Raw genomic sequence first — 21278 nt, forward strand, 5'->3', positions numbered from 1 at the left:
GGAGATGGAAACAGAAGAGGCGAAGAGTCCGGGGAAAGAGTCCGGAGAGCCGACACGGGAAGAGGAGACGATCCGCATCCTGGGGATCCGCTACGGGCCCGAGCGGCACGCGTGGCGCAACAACTGGGAGGAGTGGGCCGCAGAGACGGTGCAGAAACTGGAACGCTGGAAAGATTGGGACCTCGACGTCTACAAGAGAGCGCTCTTCATCACCACGTACATACAGCCAGCAGCGGAGAGTCTCGCAGAGATCTACCCGCCCCCGAAAGAGCTGATACACGCAGTCGAAGAGCGGATACTCCAGTTCGTCCTGACGGGCAGGGCAGGCGCCCCGCCGCCCCGGGGGGCCACAGAGCGCATCGCACTGCTGCCGAAACAACGAGGAGGGCTGGCGATGCCCAAGCTGTCCGTCATCTACGCGGTCAGTTTCATGGTCCACAACTGGGGCTCGTGGCGCTGGGAGATGCAACTGGTAGCCCTAGGGGTGACGAGTTGCCCAGAGGGCCTCCACTCGTGGGCCGCTCAAGTATTCCAGACGACCTGGAGGACGACAGAGTGGGGAGAGGCATGGGTAGCGGGGGAATCCGAGCCGAGGGTGGCGGCCGCCGCCGCCGCCGCCGTTGGGCCCTCCGACGCGTTTCTGACAGAGGCGACGGCGAGGATAGAGGAGTGGCGCATGGCCGTCGAGGACCTGGACTGCCCCGAGTGGCAGCCAGGAGAAGGGAAGCTGTCGCCAGGGATAACCCGGCTGAACGCGCAACAAGTGAAGAATGGGCTCTTAGGAGTCCTAAGGAAGCGCCTGTGGCAGGCGATCATGGAAGAGTTCTACTGGAGAGAAGACTCCGCGGAAAGCGTGACAGAGGGACTGGGGGCCGCCGCCTCCGCCGCCGCCGCGGGGTCCAGCCCGGCGGGAGATCGAGCCCGATCATTGCTGCAGCAGAGAGAGGAGAGAATGAGAGACTACCTGGAAAGAGACGAGATCCAGTTGCCAGCTCCGCGCCCGATCCCGGAGATGATCTTTAAGAAGTATCCGAGGAAAACACACCCGAACCTCCCCTACTGTCTCTGGGAAACCCGATGGAAGTTCTTCCACGGGCTGGCCTTGCCCACAGAGAAGCAACAGGAGGAGGGGGAGGGGAAGAAGCAGCAGCAGCAGCAGCAGCAACAACAACAGCAGAAACGACAACAGAACACGAGAGTTCGAATAGAACACTGCAGACTCTGCAGTCAAAAGGTACAGTATGGACGGCCACTGGAGAAACACGTCCTGATAAAGTGCACTGTATCGGTGAAGATCAGGAACGAAATAGCAGAAGCCCTGCACTGGCCGCACTTGAGAGCGGACTCACCGAGGGCCCCGAATGACATAGAATTGGTGGTAGGAGGAGTTGATAAAGAATCCAGGAAAAAAGAAAGAGCATTTCTAGGGCCTCTACAGCTGGTCCAAGCAGAAGAGGCCGTTCAAGACACGGAGGTCACACCTCGACATTATGAATTGACAGATCAAGTGGTACAAGTGGTTTTCATGCAACTTCTAGACCTGCTGAGAACCTACTGGCAACATGGGCTACCAGGACCAGCCAGTGATCCTCGTCTATACATTGAAGCGGCGACAGAAGTGATTGACCGGCTTCAACAAATGGCAGAAAAAGAAAAACATTTTGTGAAAGAGAAATCGTGGAAAAAGAGGTGGGGATGGTTAGAAGACTTCATGATATAGAACGGAAAAAATCAGAAGTTTGAACAAGAAGAGGTTTGGTGCCTTGCATCTCCCTCCAAAGAAGAGGGGGCTGACTGAAATATCGAATACAGGAAAAGAGAGTTTGTGTTTGCAGTTTGTGTTTGCAGTTTCTGTTCACAGTTTTTGTTCACAGTTTTTGTTCACGGTATGTGTTTGCAGCCCGTGGATCCGCCACGGGCGCAGGGAAACACGAGTGGGCTGTGCGAAGAGCACGGCTGGGGAAGGGGCGAGGGACCCCACGAGAGTTTCCAGACGGGGGCTGCATCAGCAGCCCAGAGCACAGCAGCCATCACGCACCAGGCCCCCAGGAGCCTGCGAGGAAGGGTAGATCCCAGAGAAGAGACATCAGTTGGGGGGGGACCCTCAGCCCCACGCTTGGGGATCACAAGAATGTTCAGGGTCGCTCCAGGGAGACTCCGGGGACGCCCCGGTGGCTTCCGGAAGCCCCCAAGAAAGATGTGTAGGGAAAGTGGCCTTGAGGCCTCCAAGCAGCCGAGCCTCAGAGCCGCTGCCCGCGGGAGGGAGTGTGGAGCGGGCAGAGAAGCTCGCCCGAGTAACAGCCATGATAAGAGGCAGTCAGAGAGGTCAACATCACCACCTGCACTCCAAAAGAGAGGTGCACACGAAAAAGAGGGGAGCGGGCCAGGAGAGCCCGAAGGAAACAGAGACTCAGGGAATCAGGAGGTCAGAGGATTAAGGAGCTCCCCACAGCATAACTGGGGAACATGTAGAGTGAGGAGAGGGCACCGGCCTTCGGGACGGGCGTTCACTCCCAGGATAGCATTTCTCCCTCAAAAGGGGAGCAGAGAAACAGGAGAGTTTAGGAGAGTTTAGAAGAGGTGCAGAGAAGAGGAAAGAGGGAAAGAAGAGTCCCTGGAGGAAAAGGAAAATCACAGGATAGAGTAAAATAGAACAGCCAAAGAGTGCAAAACCTTCAATGTTCAGGAAATTGCACTAATCCTGGCCAAACGCACTTGCAGCAGAGAAGTTTGGACCTAGAGAAGTGACAGGAGCAGTTGGAAGGAGCACAGTTGACAGAGCTGAGAGGAGCAGGACCCTCTGCTCAGACCCACAGCCGCCTCCAGGACCCCCACACAGGGTCTGGAGAGCGGTGGTCTGGAGCACAGAGGGGCGCAACTAGTGCCACAGTTGAGACAGGAGAGAGGTCTTTGGAGACAGAGTTTGGGTGGCAGAGGAGCAGCAGGAGGAGCAGGAGGAAGAGGAGTGCAGAGACCCTCTGCTCAGACCCTCAGCTGCCTCCAGGACCCACACACAGGGTCTGGAGAGCGGTGGTCTGGAGCACAGAGGGGCGCAACTAGTACCACAGTTGAGACAGGAGAGAGGTCTTTGGAGACAGAGTTTGGGTGGCAGAGGAGCAGCAGGAGGAAGAGGAGTGCAGAGACCCTCGGCTCAGACCCACAGCTGCCCCCAAAACCCTAATACATCATATGGCAGACAGTGGATAGGAGCAATGAGGAGGGAGAAGTGATAGAAGCAGTAGCAAGGAACAGTGGAAAGGGGCGGTTTCAAAGACACAGTTGTACAGTTGACAGGAGGGGGGGAAGTTGCCTTGGGAAGGTGTCAAAGTATCATGTAATATGTACAGTAAACAAACTCCACGCGCCCATCTCCCCTTTATTTAAGCCGGGGTACTTGGGCGCGGTAAGGTCTAATAAAAATATCGAATACAGAAAAGAGAGTTTGTGTTTGCAGTTTCTGTTCACAGTTTCTGTTCACAGTTTCTGTTCACAGTTTTTGTTCACAGTTTTTGTTCACGGTATGTGTTTGCAGCCCGTGGATCCGCCACGGGCGCAGGGAAACACGAGTGGGCTGTGCGAAGAGCACGGCTGGGGAAGGGGCGAGGGACCCCACGAGAGTTTCCAGACGGGGGCTGCATCAGCAGCCCAGAGTACAGCAGCCATCACGCACCAGGCCCCCAGGAGCCTGCGAGGAAGGGTAGATCCCAGAGAAGAGACATCAGTTGGGGGGGGGACCCTCAGCCCCACGCTTGGGGATCACAAGAATGTTCAGGGTCGCTCCAGGGAGACTCCGGGGACGCTCCGGTGGCTTCCGGAAGCCCCCAAGAAAGATGTGTAGGGAAAGTGGCCTTGAGGCCTCCAAGCAGCCGAGCCTCAGAGCCGCTGCCCGCGGGAGGGAGTGTGGAGCGGGCAGAGAAGCTCGCCCGAGTAACAGCCATGATAAGAGGCAGTCAGAGAGGTCAACATCACCACCTGCACTCCAAAAGAGAGGTGCACACGAAAAAGAGGGGAGCGGGCCAGGAGAGCCCGAAGGAAACAGAGACTCAGGGAATCAGGAGGTCAGAGGATTAAGGAGCTCCCCACAGCATAACTGGGGAACATGTAGAGTGAGGAGAGGGCACCGGCCTTCGGGACGGGCGTTCACTCCCAGGATAGCATTTCTCCCTCAAAAGGGGAGCAGAGAAACAGGAGAGTTTAGGAGAGTTTAGGAGAGTTTAGAAGAGGTGCAGAGAAGAGGAAAGAGGGAAAGAAGAGTCCCTGGAGGAAAAGGAAAATCACAGGATAGAGTAAAATAGAACAGCCAAAGAGTGCAAAACCTTCAATGTTCAGGAAATTGCACTAATCCTGGCCAAACGCACTTGCAGCAGAGAAGTTTGGACCTAGAGAAGTGACAGGAGCAGTTGGAAGGAGCACAGTTGACAGAGCTGAGAGGAGCAGGACCCTCTGCTCAGACCCACAGCCGCCTCCAGGACCCCCACACAGGGTCTGGAGAGCGGTGGTCTGGAGCACAGAGGGGCGCAACTAGTGCCACAGTTGAGACAGGAGAGAGGTCTTTGGAGACAGAGTTTGGGTGGCAGAGGAACAGCAGGAGGAAGAGGAGTGCAGAGACCCTCTGCTCAGACCCACATCTGCCTCCAGGACCCCCACGCAGTGTCTGGAGAGCGGTGGTCTGGAGCACAGAGGGGCGCAACTAGTGCCACAGTTGAGACAGGAGAGAGGTCTTTGGAGACAGAGTTTGGGTGGCAGAGGAGCAGCAGGAGGAGCAGGAGGAAGAGGAGTGCAGAGACCCTCTGCTCAGACCCACAGCTGCCTCCAGGACCCCCATGCAGGGTCTGGAGAGCGGTGGTCTGGAGCACAGAGGGGCGCAACTAGTGCCACAGTTGAGACAGGAGAGAGGTCTTTGGAGACAGAGTTTGGGTGGCAGAGGAGCAGCAGGAGGAAGAAGAGTGCAGAGACCCTCGGCTCAGACCCACAGCTGCCCCCAAAACCCTAACCCTGACCCTGACCCTGACCCTGACCCTGACCCTGACCCTGACCCTGACCCTGACCCTAGCCCTAGCCCTAGCCCTGACCCTGACCCTGACCCTGACCCTGACCCTGGCCCTGGCCCTGGCCCTGACCCTGACCCTGACCCTGACCCTGACCCTGACCCTTACAAACTTTTCTCTCTCCTAAACAGTGCTTGATGACAATCACAGCACTAAGGAAGAGCTGCGGTTGAGTTCAATAACAAAAACAAAGAAAACTGAAGTACACTCCTTCACCCTTTCGTCCCCTTTCTCCCAGCCAAAACAGCAGCTGGAAACCGAACACAAATAACATTCCAGAAGAAGAAAAAAAAAAAAAAAACAGCCTTCCCTGCCTCTTTCGATTCCAGTCCACAAACCTCAGAACATATTATGTTAAACAAACCTCCCAGGCAGAATTGGACGACCAATTGGACAGAATTGGATAACCAATTCCCACCCGGGTACAAAACAATAGAAGCTGCAATATCACTTCTAAAAGCCATTTCATTCCAGACTCCTAGTCATAACAAAACCAAATTTTTGACAAAGACCAATCATTCGTCCTTAACGGGACGCCACCCGCAAGAACCAGGTCTATAAAATACATTCCAACGGGGTTCATGACTCCCCTTTCAAAATCGCTCTGAGCATTCCCCATCACTATATGGGGCTCAGGACTCAAACCCAGCGGGTGGGAGCAATCCAGGCCCCCTCAACCCAGGCCCCCAGCTGCACAACAAAAGCAGCTGCAGGAGGGCCGAAGCCGAGCAGCCCTGGACCAGCCCAATGAGTAGGACTTCAACCAATCTTGTGCACCTAGACTATGATGGGACTCAAACCCACAAGAGTGTCTAGGCCTGCACAATACTCACTCCAATCCTTGCAACCTCAATAACCTGGGACATTAACCCCTGCATGCTTCTCAACCAATGATCTGCCTCTCTAGACTCCTTCACTTGTGGTGGCCACTCAGGGGCTGCTCTGCCTGTGAAAAAGGACCCAGGAAACTTCCCGGTAGCCGGCATGCCTTTTCACCCAGCAAGAGCCCCGGCGGGGACGCACTGCCCAGTGGGGTCCCTGATTGCACCCCATATCCGAGACACGGCACCACTTGATGTATCAGGTTAGCCTTGTCCCCAATAAGGAGGTTCGTTCCTGGGCAGATGGAGCCCAATAATCATCAGCCCAGACGAGATAACAAGATCAAAGGTTTATTTACTCTCAAGTAGTAATGGTATTGTTTGGCTCATGCTCAAAACAAGACAAAGGACCATACAGAGAGCATACATTTTATACTCTTAAAATTGTTCTCCAGAACAACATGTTGTTCAGCCACATAGCAAATACGTCATCATGACTTGCTAAGATTAGAGAATAAACCACAAACATGCACGCAGGCAGACAGAAAGCCTTATCTTAAAATTGTTCTACATTCTAAATCCATGGTCACTCTAACCTGTGGGGAACGGAAAACTACCAGAGAGAATACACAGTAGTAAGCATCCTTCTAGCAGAGCAGATCCTTGAATTTAGTTAAACATAATGGCGTTGCTTATGTCAAGCTGTGAACTTCTATGCATTTCTGATTTACTATACATCACCGAAGTTTGAGAAGAATGTCTGTGAGTCAGAAGGAGACCACCCCTGTGTTTCTGGCTCACGGGGTGCTGGAATGGCAGAACCTTCTTTAGAGCGGCCTACAAATTATGCAGGAGGCATCAAACCAGTGAGTAACATGGAACTAGATTTATTGGGGACAGACTTGAGTTCGTCGTGTCACCCGAAAACTGTAGACCCTAGAGCCTCAGGGATTGAAGCGATTGTATCCCAAGACCCTGGTGTACAAGAGGATCACCAAAAAGTTAAAGGATCCCAGCAGGCAGAACCCCCAAAAGGAGAGGGAAGCAGGGCCTTATTTTCCCTATTCTCCCCAACACAGCAAAGATATGGAAAACAGACCAAGGAGAATCTGCTGCAATCCTTAGTGGATTCAGCTAGTAAGCAGCTACCTGCTCTTGAGATTGTTCCCCCATCACCTGAGGGAATTTCTAGTGTGAGTATTGGGGAGAAACGTGAAAAAATTACAGAGCTTTCAAAAAGAATGTTTTTAAGAAGTTCTACACCATTGGTGAGGACTCAAAGTTTGGAATTATTTGCTGAAGAGGAAAGGGATAGATCGCCAATTAAAAGTCCTGGACAGAAGGCCCGCTTCCAAGCATAGGACTTTGGGGGTGAGGAAGAACAGAGGTCCCAAATTTTAGGGAAAAAGCCCAAGTCATTGTCTGTTAGTCAGCTTCATGATGATTCAATCATTGCAATATTAACACCATCAGACTGTGCTTTGGATTTGTTGCCAGGAGATGGCAGTGTTGTACAAGGAATTGAAGAAATTGCAGTAGTCAGTGAAAATATAGAGTCAGAAGATGAGGATTCCAGCCTTTCTGGTGTAGAATCATTGAAAGAAGGTGAAAACTCGGGACTCTTTTCAGATGATGGTGGGTCAGAAGAAGAAGAAGGGGACCCTGCACCTTCACAGGGGGCGCAACCCCCATTTTTGAATGACAGAGGGAATGCTGATGGTTTTCTTCATAGTGCTGTGTTTCGGGAATCAGAAGCGTTAGAAGTTTTAAAGCATGAAGGAAAATATTCTGTTTCTGAATGGCAAGAGCTATTGAAGAAAGTAGTCAAAGATATTTCTGGCATTTTATTAACAACGGAACTCCAACCAATATAACTTTTTGAATTTTGGGTTAGGGTTAGGGTTAGGGTTAGGGGAACAGGATATGCTTATAGTTTAACAATCAAGGGGGCCAGTCAAGGGCTCTTGTGAATGACGTCACTAGGTTGAATAGACTTGATGTCTTAAATAATATGCAAGAGTCTGTATGTGAGGAGATAGAAGATACCACTGAGGAACCCATGCCTATGGGTCTGATGGAACTCTCACCACCTAAGGAACAAAGGAAGAATAAGAAACAGGTGAAGAACAAGTCACGTGCAGACTCAAAACCTACAATGTTGCCAGGAGGTCCTTCACTGGGCCCGGCAAGTGGGTCACAGGCGCTAGAGGATCGGAGTGTACAGGAAGTTTTAAGGACGGTGGAGGATCAGCTTGTAGTGGAGAGGGATAGACAGGGTGAATATTGGCATGTGCGTAATTATCATAAGGACAGACTTGCCTATTTGGAAGGTGAGAGACAAAAGCTCTGTGATGAAATACAATCTAAGCGTCTTTCTGAGAAGGTGAATGAAGGCAAGAGCCCCGAGGTAGAAAAACTGGACAACTTGTTGAAAGAGATTAGGGAAGAGGCAGCAGAGTTTAGAGCTATCGATGCCAAGTACTGTCGCCAGCTGAGCATCGTGGCAAACCTGGTAGAGGATAGCGAGGGTCTACGAAATGTTTTAGGTGAAACACAATTAGATAGCGGCGTTACAAATGTTGCTATGTTAGTAGAAAGTGAAGGGAATGTACCAATGGAGAAGGCCATAGAAAAAGAAATTCCTGTAATAGGTCTTTCAGCAGAACCTATTGTGTGCGAAACTCCTGGGGAAATCAATGCAATAGGGGTGTCAGTAGTATCAGATATGTTTAATGCTTCAGTTAAAAGTACGCAGGAAGTTGGTATAAACCCGAACTGGGAGGTACAGGTGGAAAAAGAATATCCACTGGAACAAGCCCAGGATTTTATTCGGGTAGTAGAGTCTAGTGTCGACCACTCTTCCTCTTCCCCTTCCCCAAACCCTGTCTTTTCTGTCCCACCTCTGCCCAAGGAACCCCACCCACCTGACCCCGCTCCGATATCCCTCCCCCTTCCTGAGGCCAAGGCCAATGTCTCTTGTAGTAAGGCTACACTCCCTGTCGGCATAGATGGGAGATGGGTAGAGAGTATGACCTTACCCCGAGGGGTGGAGGGACGGATGGTGGAAGATAGCATGTGTGCCCCAAAGTGCTGTTTTGGTATATTGACTATGTTTCTGGTATTTTGAATTGATAATAATGTTCCTATGATCATAGCTACTGATCTTTTTACTGTTTCCCGACGGGCTCACACCGGTGACTCTTGTTTAAAAGTGGGTTTTGTTATTTGCCTTTAATTCGTTCGCTTATATTGCTACCTCTTTCTGTGACTATTTGTTCTCATTACTTCCGACCTATTGATTTATTGATTCATTCGGCTATAATAGAGTATGCTTTACCGAGTATATATATTTCATATTCATTATCTTCTTATGGCTATCCCATTTAATTTATTAACCTGGAACGTCCATGGCTTACGCATGGCTTCCAGGCGACGTGAAATCCTCCATTTTCTGTCTTATTTAAATTATCGTGTGTGTGTTACAGGAAACACACTTTGAGAACGAGAGTCACCGATGGGCGGCCCAGAGGCAATGGGCCATGGGTCCATCATTTTGGTCATATGAGGGTAGCGGGAATGCTGGGCTAGCTGTCCTTTTTAAGGATCGGCCCTATTTGAGAGTCGAAACCGTGGTAGAGATAGTACAGGGCCGCTTAATGTATGTCAGTTTCACCTTTACTAGTGCCCGGGGCTTTGGCTCCAACACTCGTGCGTCAAATCTCTCCTTTCGTCTGTGCGCAATTTATGCCCCCGTTAAGGTTGCCCAGAGGAAGTCCCTTTGGGCCAAACTTAAAGATGCTACAAACACCAAATGTTATGTTATCGTGGTTGGCGATTTTAACAATAGAGCGCAGCCAGATGATAGGAGACATTTCACGCACGGGCGGCCGATCCCCCTCCCTAGTCCGCCCCAGACAGTGGAGGAAAACGACTTGCAACGCTTTCTATCTGAAACACTGGGCCTGCACGATAAAGCCCTTGAAGTTCCAAATTCGTTAATTTTTTTTCCAATTTCACATAAGTTAATTTTTGAGTCTACTTATCAGAAAAGTTTCGATTTGGGAACAAAATTTACCTACTTTCACCCAAAGACGGTCAGTCACTTGGACAGACTCTGGGCACCTGCCTCTTTCCAGGTATATGGATGTAAACTGATGTTAACCCCATGGCCCGACCACATGTTGGTGGGGTTCGTTTGTAATTATGGAGATGTCATACCGCACGGGAGGCCATTGTGGCAGCTACACCAGAAACAGTTAAGCAATTATTTCTTTAAAAATATCCTGTTGTTAGAGCTGAATTTACAAATTAACCTATTTCTGAATGAGGATGGAGATGTGCTGGGGGATGGGAAAGGCTTAAAAAGAGGATTCACTATAGGATGCGGATATCCACGCAACGGGCATACAGGAAAGAAATTATAGATTACCAAAATGCCGTAGTTTGTTGCAGATAACAGATTCAATGAACAAAGGAGAGGCTTTTGATGCAAATCTGCGTGGGCGCTGTCTAGAAACAATTAAGTGCTTCCAGATTGATTTGCATCAAGACCTATCGGGCAAGGGGCCCTATAAATGAAAAAGAGGATTGGGCTAAAAACAGGATACCTAGATCTCACCTGTACTTTCAAGGATTGAGAATGAAGGATAGCTTGAAAGTGGATCCCAACGACATGTTGCAGATCATGACTGACTTTTATGAAAAATTATATGCAAGAAAGGACATTCCAGGAAATGATATCAAGGCTTACCTGGAAAGTGTTTGCAATGTGGGGGGTTCAAGAACAGCCCACTCTTTGACAGGAGAAGAACGAGCGGCTTTGTTACAACCAGTAACTCCGGAGGAGTTGCAAAAAATTATTTCCAAAGGCAAGGGAACATCAGCCCCGGGCCCTGATGGGCTGCCATGGAGCTTTTACAAAGATTTTGCAGAACTATTGATCCCAGCTTTGGTGAAGTTATTCAACTTCTGTATGGAGACTGGTTTCCTGGGCCAATCCTTCAGGGATGGGCTCCTGTTATTTTTCCTGAAGGAAGGCGATACCACTCTGCCTGAAAACTGGAGGCCCATCACATTAACTAATGTGGACTATAGGATCTTTGCTAAAGTTCTTAATGACAGATTAGCACTCACAGCGCATAAATTTATCCACAGCTTTCAGACGAGCACGGTGCCCGGGCGCAAATTGATGGACTCCCTCTGTCTGTTAAGGGAATGTTTTCGATCTCTGCAGAGAAAAAGTTGGAAAGGTCATCTACTGCTTATTGATCAAGTTAAGGCCTTCGATTGGGTCCATCATGATTTTTTATGGCATGTGTTGAGAGCGAAAGGCATCCCTTCCCGGTTTGTGTGTTGGATCCAGATGTTATATGCCAAAGTGACGGCGACGCTGCAAGTAAATGGATGGAGAGGCCTCCCGATTGCCCTTCAGTCGGGGGTGCAGCAGGGTTGTCCCCTAAGTCCTCTGCTTTATGTCTTCGGCCTAGATCCCGTCCTGGTCCGGATCCAGAGAGAACCAAGACTGTCGAGTCTCACCGTGTTATTATCCACACCAGAAAAGTACGCCTTGGGTGCCGCCTCGAACGCAGTGCTTCCCGATGCGTCCACCGAGTCCGTGATGTTGCAGGGTGAGGTAGAACGGGGACAAGCCAATCAGACAGCAAAGTTCATGGCGCACGCTGATGATGTCACGCTCTTGCTGTCGAGTGAAGAAGAAGTCAGTGTAGCAGTGGAACTCTTTACTGAATACAGGAGAGTCTCCGGATCCGAACTGAACATGAGCAAGAGCGTCTTCATCAGGGTGGATCACAAAAGGCAACGTCTCCTGCGTCTGACCATCTCGACGAAAGGGGCACCACGACATGGGAAGAAGATTGCAACGAGAGAATGGGAGGACACTATCTCTATCCTGGGAATAGAGTTTGGCCATAAAAGACATGTCTGGGCTAAGAATTGGACGGCGTGGGAAGACAAAGTGAAGGAAAAGGTCGCCCTCTGGAAACGCTGGAATCTGAACATGTATCAATGGGCAGTGTACGTGAGAACGTACCTGATCCCCATAGTGTCCAATCTCGCAGTCGTTTATCCTCCTCCCGCAGATCTCATGAGGAGGGTAACAGGACAAGTCTTTGGACTATTGTGGAAGGCTAAGTACTTCCCATTACCCAGGGCGGAGGCTTACCGACAGGTGGAGATGGGCGGCTTGGCACTGCCGGCGCTGCAGCCCTTGTTCCTGGCGAGATTCGTTTCCTATAATTTTGGCACTTGGGCCCGGTTCACTGTTTATGATAAAGGAGGGGTTCTGCAGAGACTGTGGACTTCCCTCTTCGTGTCAGACTGGCGTAGATCCATTTGGGGCAATGCGTGGTGGGGAAGAGGTAATTTTGTTGGAAACGTGACCTCGACGATCAGAGCCGCTCTTCCAGACTATCTGGAAGATCTTCCCGCGCTGATGAGAAAGTGGAAGGTCATGCCAGCTATATTCAAGGAGCCCCGATCTGTCAGAGAGTCCGGGAAAGCGATTTATGAGGCAATTCTTGAGGAAGGGCCATACAAACAGGCCAAGAAACATAGATTGCAAAAAACTGGGGGCTCCCAGTATCTGCGTCTCCACGAGGAACCGATCACTGTATTCAAAGAGAGGGGGATCCCTTTTTAGTTGTGGGAGACCAGATGGAGGGTCTACCATCAGGTGTTGCCCCTAAACGCTAACAGGCATTGGCTGCCAACAGCTCTGTCCAAGGATTATCTGCCAGCAGGAAGCCTATAACTTAAAAGTTGAATATCTTGAAACCCACTCGCATTTTTTAACTGACTGCATAACAGCGAAGGAAGTGTGGATGGGAATGGGGCAACTCGTGAATTGGCCCGAGTTGAACGGTCAGCCTTGGGAGGCTTTAGCCTCGGGAGTGACGGGGCCTCTTTCCCTACCAGGCCCCCGTAGGAAACTGATAGGGAAACGTGACACTTCAGGAAAATCTGTACAGTCAAGGTGGAAAGTTTAGAACTGCGTTATATAGAACTACGTTATATATGCAATGTTTGTACATAGAAACCTTGAGGTGAGACAGGATCGGGAGATCCATGCTGATAAGACAGCGATGTTTGCATGGAAACTGCTGTATGGGTTTACTAGAAAAGAGAAATGTATTTTACCAAAAGGGAAGTGGGAGCAGAGATGGAAATGGACTATTGACGTTCCTCCTCCGATTACATGAGAACATCTCCATCCTCATGAATATTCAGTTGTTGTGTTTCATATATGCTATCTTTTCGTTGGTACTAGTGGTCAAGCATATGCTTTCTTTGTATATATGTATTTGCTTTTGAATCGCAATGTAAAATATTAGTAGTTTTGCAATTTAAATTCAGAAAATCTGCCTAAGGAAAAAATCTGCCTAACTCTAACCCTAACCCTAACCCTAACCCTGACCCTGACCCTGACCCTGGCCCTGGCCCTGGCCCTGGCCCTGGCCCTGGCCCTGGCCCTGGCCCTCACCCCAACCCCAACCCCAACCCCAACCCCAACCCCAACCCCAACCCCAACCCTAACCCTAACTATGTGACCCTTTTTTATTCTCTGGTTTGAACTTTTTATTCTCCTGTGATGACCCTATTGCTTGTATATATAATGTAAATAATTTTCCTCTGTATATCATTGTATAAAGATATCATAATGTATACTTGATTAGTTTGTTGTTCCAATAAAAAATTGTTCCCTAAAAAAAATAAATTGTACCCTCTCCCTCACCCACACATGTTACAAAGCTGTGCAGGAGTCAAACGTTTACATCTCCTGTTATACAGTTTGGTTTTGAAGGGAGATTAATTATACTGGATTATTTTGGAGGGAAGGGAGGGTTTGATTTGATTGGGAATGTTTTTAAAAATGGAGGCACGTACGTTGTGCTGATTGTATGGTTTGGAAAAAATTGGAGGGAAATTAGAGAATATAAGGAGGCTGCCTTCAGAAGAGTTAGAGAGTGCAGTTCAGGTCAGAGAACTGAAGAGCCCAAGTGAAGAGAGCAGTAGTACAAAGCAGTCAGATGGAGTCAGAGCGAAGATCAAGTGGACATCAGAGCTGGAAAGAGTTGCAGAGCTGGAGTGAGAAATAAGTTGCTGAGAAAGAGGGCTAAAAATCACTAGTAGAGAGTCCGTCTCTCTGGAGAGTGTAAACAAGTGTGTGGTTAAAGGTAATCCAGTTGACATAGTATACCTGGATTTCCAAAAAGCTTCTGATAAAGTTCCTCATCAAAGACTCCAGAGGAAACTTTGCTATCATGGGATAAAGAGAGAAGTACATGTGTGGACTGATAACTGGTTGAAGGGCAGAAAACAGAGGGCAGGCATAAATGGAGAGTTTTCACAATGGAGGGAAGTAAGAAGTGGGGTCCCCCAGGGATCTGTACTGGGACTGGTGCTTTTTAATTTATTCATAAATGATCTAGAAGCAGGAGTAAGCAGCAAGGTGGCCATATTTGCAGATGATACTAAACTCTTTTAGGTAGTGAAATCCAAAACGGATTGTGAGCAGCTCCAAAAGGATCTCTCCAAACTTGGTGAGTGGGTGACAAAGTGGAAAATGCGCTTCAATGCTGGGAAGTGTCATGCACATTGGGACAAAAAACCCCAACTTGAAGTATACGTTGATGGGATCTGAGCTGTCAATGACCGACCAGGAGAGGGATCATGGGGTCATGGTGGACAGCTCGTTGAAATTGTTGAATCAGTGTGCGGCAGCTGTGGAAAAGGCCAATTCCATGCTAGGGATCATTACGTAAGGGATTGAAAATAAAACTGTGAATATTATAATGCCCTTGTACAAAACTATGGTGAGGCCACACCTGGAGTGCTGTGTACAATTATGGTCACCGCCTCTAAAAAGGACATTGTAGAACTTGAAAAGGTGCAGAAGAGGGCAACCAAGATGATCAGGGGCCTGGAGCACCTTTCTTATGAGGCAAGGCTACAACACCTGGGACTATTTAGTTTAGAAAAAAGAGGAGACATGATAGAGATCTATAAAATCATGCATGGTATGGAGAAATTGGATAGAGAGAAATTCTCCCTCTCACATAACACTAGGGGTCATCCCATGAAATTGATTGCCAGCAAGTCTAGGGCCAACAAACAGAGGGAACTTGGGGAATTGTCTGCCACAAGATGTGGTAACAGCCAACAACCTGGATGGCTTTAAGAGAGGTTTGGATCACTTCATGGAGGAGAGGTCTATCATCAGCTACTATTGAGGGCTGTAGGCCACCTCCAGCCTCAGAGGCAAGATGCCACTAAATACCAGTTGCAGGGGAGCAGCAGCAGGAGAGAGGACATGCCCTCACCACTTGCCTGTGGGCTTCCCAGAGGCATCTGGTGGGCCACTGTGTGAAAGGGGATGCTGGACTAGATGGGCCTCCTTGGGCCTGATCCAGCAGGGCTGTTCTTATGTTCTTATTATGTGTTACTTTAACAATCAGCACTCTAAAGTTTAACCTTGGTCCCCACATGCCAAGTCACGATCATTTTCGGCCCACGAGGACACTTGAGTGGTCCACCACTCTGACCAGAAGCCCAGCAGGCACAAGGGCAGAAAAGTGGGGAAGGGATGGGATCTGGGCTGTTCTGATTCACTGCCTGAGATGTGAGGGACACACACAGAAGAACAGGATGGGGATTGGTATACAGCAGTAAGACAGACAGTCAGAGTAGGAGCAGGTAGGGCAGACAGGGTCAATCAAGTTAGGGGTGATTTGACAGTCTGTTGGATGGTAGCTGAGGATGTTGGATGGTAGCTGAGGACCTGTTGGATGGTAGCTGAGGACCTGACCCATGGCCCCAAAGTATTATAGAAATTGGGGACAGGGTATTGACAAAATTCAGTCAGGTTTTATCCCACAGGGGTGTGTGTTGGTGTTTGCATACTTGGGGGAAAACCTTTTAATACAAATAATTATTTTTTAAAAGCCAAAGTATGACCTATTTTCAAGAGTCAAGTCGATGTTAGTTCATCCTTAATAGCATTGCCCTCTCCCCTGATTTTCCAGGTACTACCTGGATTTTAAGCATGTTACCCAGATTGTTTAGCACACACACACCCAGGGGATTCCACTGGATTTCAGCTTTCTTTCTTTTTTAAAAAAATTTAAGAGTGGAGAAAGCTAAGCTCTAGTACTTTTAGAAGCGGAGTTCTGGGACAAAACCTGTGGTCACTGTTCTGCTCAGCCGCTGAATTTAGATTAAGGCAGGTAAAGCACAGGAGGCTAGCTGGGAGAGGTTCACACATACAGCAATCCCCTGAAGAATGTTGCCTTTGTTTTTTATCAGCAGGGGATCTCTATCAGGCAGTTGAGAGGATAGCTGGCTTTTCATGTAAATCACTGCCTGCTTGCCAGGTATGGTAATATTTAAGGACTTTGACCTTACATTCTATGCATGCCTACTTAGAAGTAAGCACTGCTGGTTTCAATTAGATCTTCTCTCAAGTAAGTGTGTACAGAATTGCAGCCTTAACTGAAAAGCTTTGCATTTCTTTGTTCTGTGGATGCTGTTAATATGTCAAGGAAAATGGTCAAGCAAAGATATCTTCTCTCATTATTGTTGGTAGATATCCAGAGTGAATACAAGTCATCTGGAATATGCACCTGCTAATTTGCATAATAGAAAAATTATTTGCAAGCCAATTTACATAATATGCAAATTAGGGTACACAGATTTGGAGAGCCAGACTATGGCAAACAGTCTCTCAAGTTTCCTGTCAGGAGGACTCTGAGCCTTTTACAAGTCCAACCAATGTCCTCTGTGGTCTTAGGAGCTGCCTATGATCAAATATGTTCAAAAAGAAAGGAAATGAGAACCCAACCGATCAGGGGCATAGCTAGGCGAGAGGGGGCCCGTGTTCACCCCTTCCTCTGGTGGCCCCTGGGGTGAGGGACATAATGAAGAAGATAGGGAGGGGTAGAGCTGGGCGGCCCTCAGGAGCATGGGGGCCCAGGTTCTTTGAACCCATCCGCTCAATTATAGCTACACCCCTGCAACCGGTGTGATGATGAGGCAATAGCCATATTGCACAATGACAGTAAGTGAGACTAAAAGAAGGCTGTTAGAAGACAAACCTGTCTGTGAAGTGTTGGCTATACTAATAGCAAAACACATTGACGTGACAGGCACATTGCATATATTCAAGGCTTCATAGTATGAAACGTGTGTGTGTACAATTCTGTGTTTAAAAATTAATGCAGTGTGTGTGTGTGTGTGTGCATGCCACTGCCGTCAATATTGTTCCCAAGGAAGATTTTGCTGTTGCAGTAAAAAGGCTGAAGACATCCACAAACAAAGTTAAAAATGCTGAAGTGGCCACAAAAGCAAGCTTGTGTCCGCAGTCCATCATGCAGGCTCTATAATGAGTGATGACCAAGCTTGTGCAAAAGGAATGGATGAAGCTTGAAAATCGCTGTAAGTCTGAGAGCACCAGATGGACCATCTGAAAGAGCACACCCTCGCTATTCGCTACCGGGCTGTCAGTAACTGCCAGATGGCTGCTTTCCAAGATGACTATGACCTAGTTCACACAATTGTTCAAAAATAGGTTTAATGTGGTTTGCCAACATTAATGTGATGGTGTGAACCCTTGCCAGGAGGAGGGGAGAGGAGAGCTGGTCTTGTGGTAGCAAGCATGAATTGTCCCCTTTGCTAAGCAGGGTCTGCCTATGGACGGAAGACTACATGTGAGAGCACTGCAAGATATTCCCCTTAGGGGCTGATGGGTCCGCTCTGGGAAGAGCATCTGCTTGCTTGCACGCAGAAGGCTCCAAATTCCCTCCCTGGCGGCATCTCCAAGATAGGGCTGGGAGGAATATCTGCCAGCAGCTTAGGAGAAGCCACTGCCAGTTTGTGTAGACAATAGTGAGCTAGATGGACCAAGGGTCTGACTCAGTAGAAGGCAGCTTCCTATGTTCCTCAGATCCTTCTCAGGCTGTGAACTGCCTTGGCCTAGATCCACACAATCACGCTAATGTCAGCAACCAACATTAAACCTAGACTAAGGCAAGTTTGTGAACCGGGCCTGTATTGGGTAGATGTTTACAAAGGTGGTGCCCAAACAACTTGCCTTGAGTCTTGTGATGAGGCCATAGGCCTGCCAGAGGGAGAGTCACCTATCCAGCAAGCACCTTCCCATATCACCAGTGCAGGTCACCTCCAACAGCAACACCCATGAAGACGGCAAAGCAGGAAAACTAGACATGGTGACAATTCTTTAATAGTATGTAGATCTTCAGCTGGTAAATCACGCATGTAAAGCTAACAACAAAAATCAAACAACACTGCAAGCAAAGAGAAGTGCAAATGAGGAAGGATAATTACTGCCTTGAGAAACTGTATAGATTGCCTGAATACATATGTGGGGGTGGGGCACAGACATGCTTATTTATTTATTTAGCAAATTTATTGATGGCCTGTCTTCCTTAGACTCAAGGCGGTTTACAAAAATTAAAATAGTGCAGACCACCCCACCCCCACAAAACTAGAAGCCTAGCAAAATAGGCAAGTTTTCAGAAGTTTCTTAAAGGATGGGGGGGGGATTACGAATCTCAGGAGGCAAGGTGTTCCATAAGGAGTGGGCTGCAACAGAGAATGCCCTCCCACGAGCCCGGGCCCCACATACCTCCCCTGGGCCCAGAACTCTGAGAAGGCCCACCTGAGATGACCTCACAGGGCTGGTCGAAGTTGACGGGAGAGGCAGTCCTGAAGGTACACAGGCACCAAACCCTGAAGGGCCTTATAGGTGATAACCAGCACCTTGAATTTGACCTGGGAGAGAACTGGCAGCTAATGCAGTAACCTCAGCAAAGGTGAAACATGCTGCCCATAAGCAGCTGGGCTCAGGGGCGTTACTACTATTAGGCAAGGGGAGGCAGCTGCCTGGGGGCCCCCACACCTCGAGGGGGCCCCCAGAGGCAAGTCACATGTGAAGTGTGTGTATGTGTATCAGCAAGGGGCCCATTTTAAAATTTGGTCTCTGGGCCCACTCCAGCCTTGTTACGCCCCTGCCTGGGCTGCGGCATTTTGGCCCAGCTGAAGCTTCTGAGTCATCTTCAAAGGTAACCCCAGGTAGAACGCATTGCCATAGTCCAACTGAGAGGTGATGCGGGCATGAGTCACCGTTGCCAGGGCCTGCCTGTCGAGGTAAGGCCGCAATTGGTGCACCAGATGAAGCTGGGCAAAGGCTCTCCTGGCCAAGGCTTCCACTTGCTGTTCCAGCAGGAGCCATGAATCCAGGATGACCCTAAAATCGCAAGCCTGCTCTTTTAAGGGGAGCACGACCCCATCAAGGGAAGCACTCGAAACCAAATCCTGGCCAGATCGAGAACTCAACAAGAGCAACTCTGTCTTGGAGAGATTAAGCCTGAGCTTGTTTTGACCCATCCAAACCCTTACAGCCGCCAGACACTGGGCCAACATATTCACGCCATCCCTGGACCGGTCCAGGTTGGCAATGTACAATTGAGTATCATCAGCATATGGATGATACCTCACCCGGAATTGACGGATGACCCCATCCAGCGGCTTCATATAGATGTTAAAAACCCTGAGACACTCCACGAGAGAGGTCATAGGATAGAACACTCACCTCCAATGCAAACTGTCTGAAACCATCCACTAAGGTAGGAATGGAACCAGTACAACACGGTGCCCCCAATTCCCAACCCCCACAACAGATCCAGAAGGATTCCATGGGCGATGGTATCGAAAGCCGCTGAGGGATCTAATAGAACCAAGAGAAGCACACACCCCTCATCAAGGCGCTGAGGGGTTACAGGTTGCACTTTAAACAGTTCTGCATACACTGTATTTATTGACCCAACACATTCACACTGCATCACATGGTGGCCATTGTTTCTTTTCTTTTTTTTACTGTTACAGCAGCAGGCCCAAATGTGTTGTGGGGTGGGGGGTTCCGTCTTGTCCTTTGAACTTTGGCAATTCCTGTGCTAGAAATAAAAGCCATATCTATCTATCTATCTATCTATCTATCTATCTATCTATCTATCTATCTATCTATACCACCTGATACAGACATCTCTAGGCGGTGCACAAAATTAAAACATAGCGAATATAAAACAATATAAAACAGTTAAAATTCACAAGACAAGTAAAAAGATAAAAACATATTAAAAACTTTAAATTTCAGTTAAAAGCCCAGGGAAACAGGTACATCTTGAGGTTCTTTGTAAAAGCAAGCAGAGAAGGAGATGCTCTTATTTCAAGAGGGAGTGTATTCCAGAGCCCTGGGACAGCCACAAAGAGGGCCCAGTCATGAGTGGCCACCAGACAAGCAGGTGGCCATAACCGGGCCTCTCCAGAGGATCTTAATAGGTGACAGGGTTCATGACAAAGAAGGCGCTCTCTTAAGTACCCTGGACCCAAACTGTTAAGGGCTGTACTGGTAGTAAACAGCACTTTGTATTTCATTTGGCAATATATCGGCAGCCAGCTCAATTCTTTTAAAATCGGAGTTATATGGTCCCTTCAGGTTGACCTAGAGACCAACCTGGCTGCCGCATTCTGTATCAGTTGTAATTTCCAGATTATGTACAAAGGCAGCCCCACATGGAGTGCACTATGTTGGAAGCTAAAGGACTTTGCGCTGTCTCTTGTCTCAGACAGTGGAGGACAGACTAGTGAGTCAGAGGGCTAGAGGGTCAAGACATCGGTCACCCCTTCTCCACTGCTCTGACACTATCCCTTTGAAATGTAGATTGGTACTCTTAGGGATTAACTTCCTTCCTCTCTCTCTCTCTCCCCTACCTGGCCTCCTACCTTGCAACATGGCAAGCTCCTCTCCCTGCACCATGTGTGCAGAGAAGATGCAGAATCCATCTGCATCCAGCTAGATAGATAGATTAGAGATCCTAACTCCTCACTTTCCTATCTAGAATGGAGTTCCTTAATACTGTAAATGCCTTATATATTGATTTGAAACTATGAACTGGCTCCAAGTTACTTTACTCTCAGCACACACGCCTGCCTAAGCAGATTCCGCTGTGTTGTGCCTCTGTGCACCCTGCTATAATGAGAAAGGGGTTTTCTCACCACAGAGAATTTCCAACACATTACAGTAGTCCAGCCTAGAGGTTACCAGCATATGCCCCACTGCTTTAAGGTCATTCACCTCTAGAAATGGACATAGCTGGCGTAACAACCGAAGCAGATTGAAGGCACTCCTGGCCATTGTCTCAACCTGAGAAACCAAAGAGAGTCTGGGATCCAGGACACTACTAGACTTCCATTTGCACTTGGAAGAGGGGAGGAAGACACTCAGCTGGTCCTCAGTCTGCTCCTGTGTTCCATTTCTTTGGGGCTTTCCCTGTAGCACAATTCTTTATCTCAGGACTGAAAGCAGAAGGCAAAGGCT

The sequence above is a fragment of the Hemicordylus capensis genome, chromosome 4, assembly GCF_027244095.1.
Source record: "Hemicordylus capensis ecotype Gifberg chromosome 4, rHemCap1.1.pri, whole genome shotgun sequence".
Classification (NCBI taxonomy): domain Eukaryota; kingdom Metazoa; phylum Chordata; class Lepidosauria; order Squamata; family Cordylidae; genus Hemicordylus; species Hemicordylus capensis.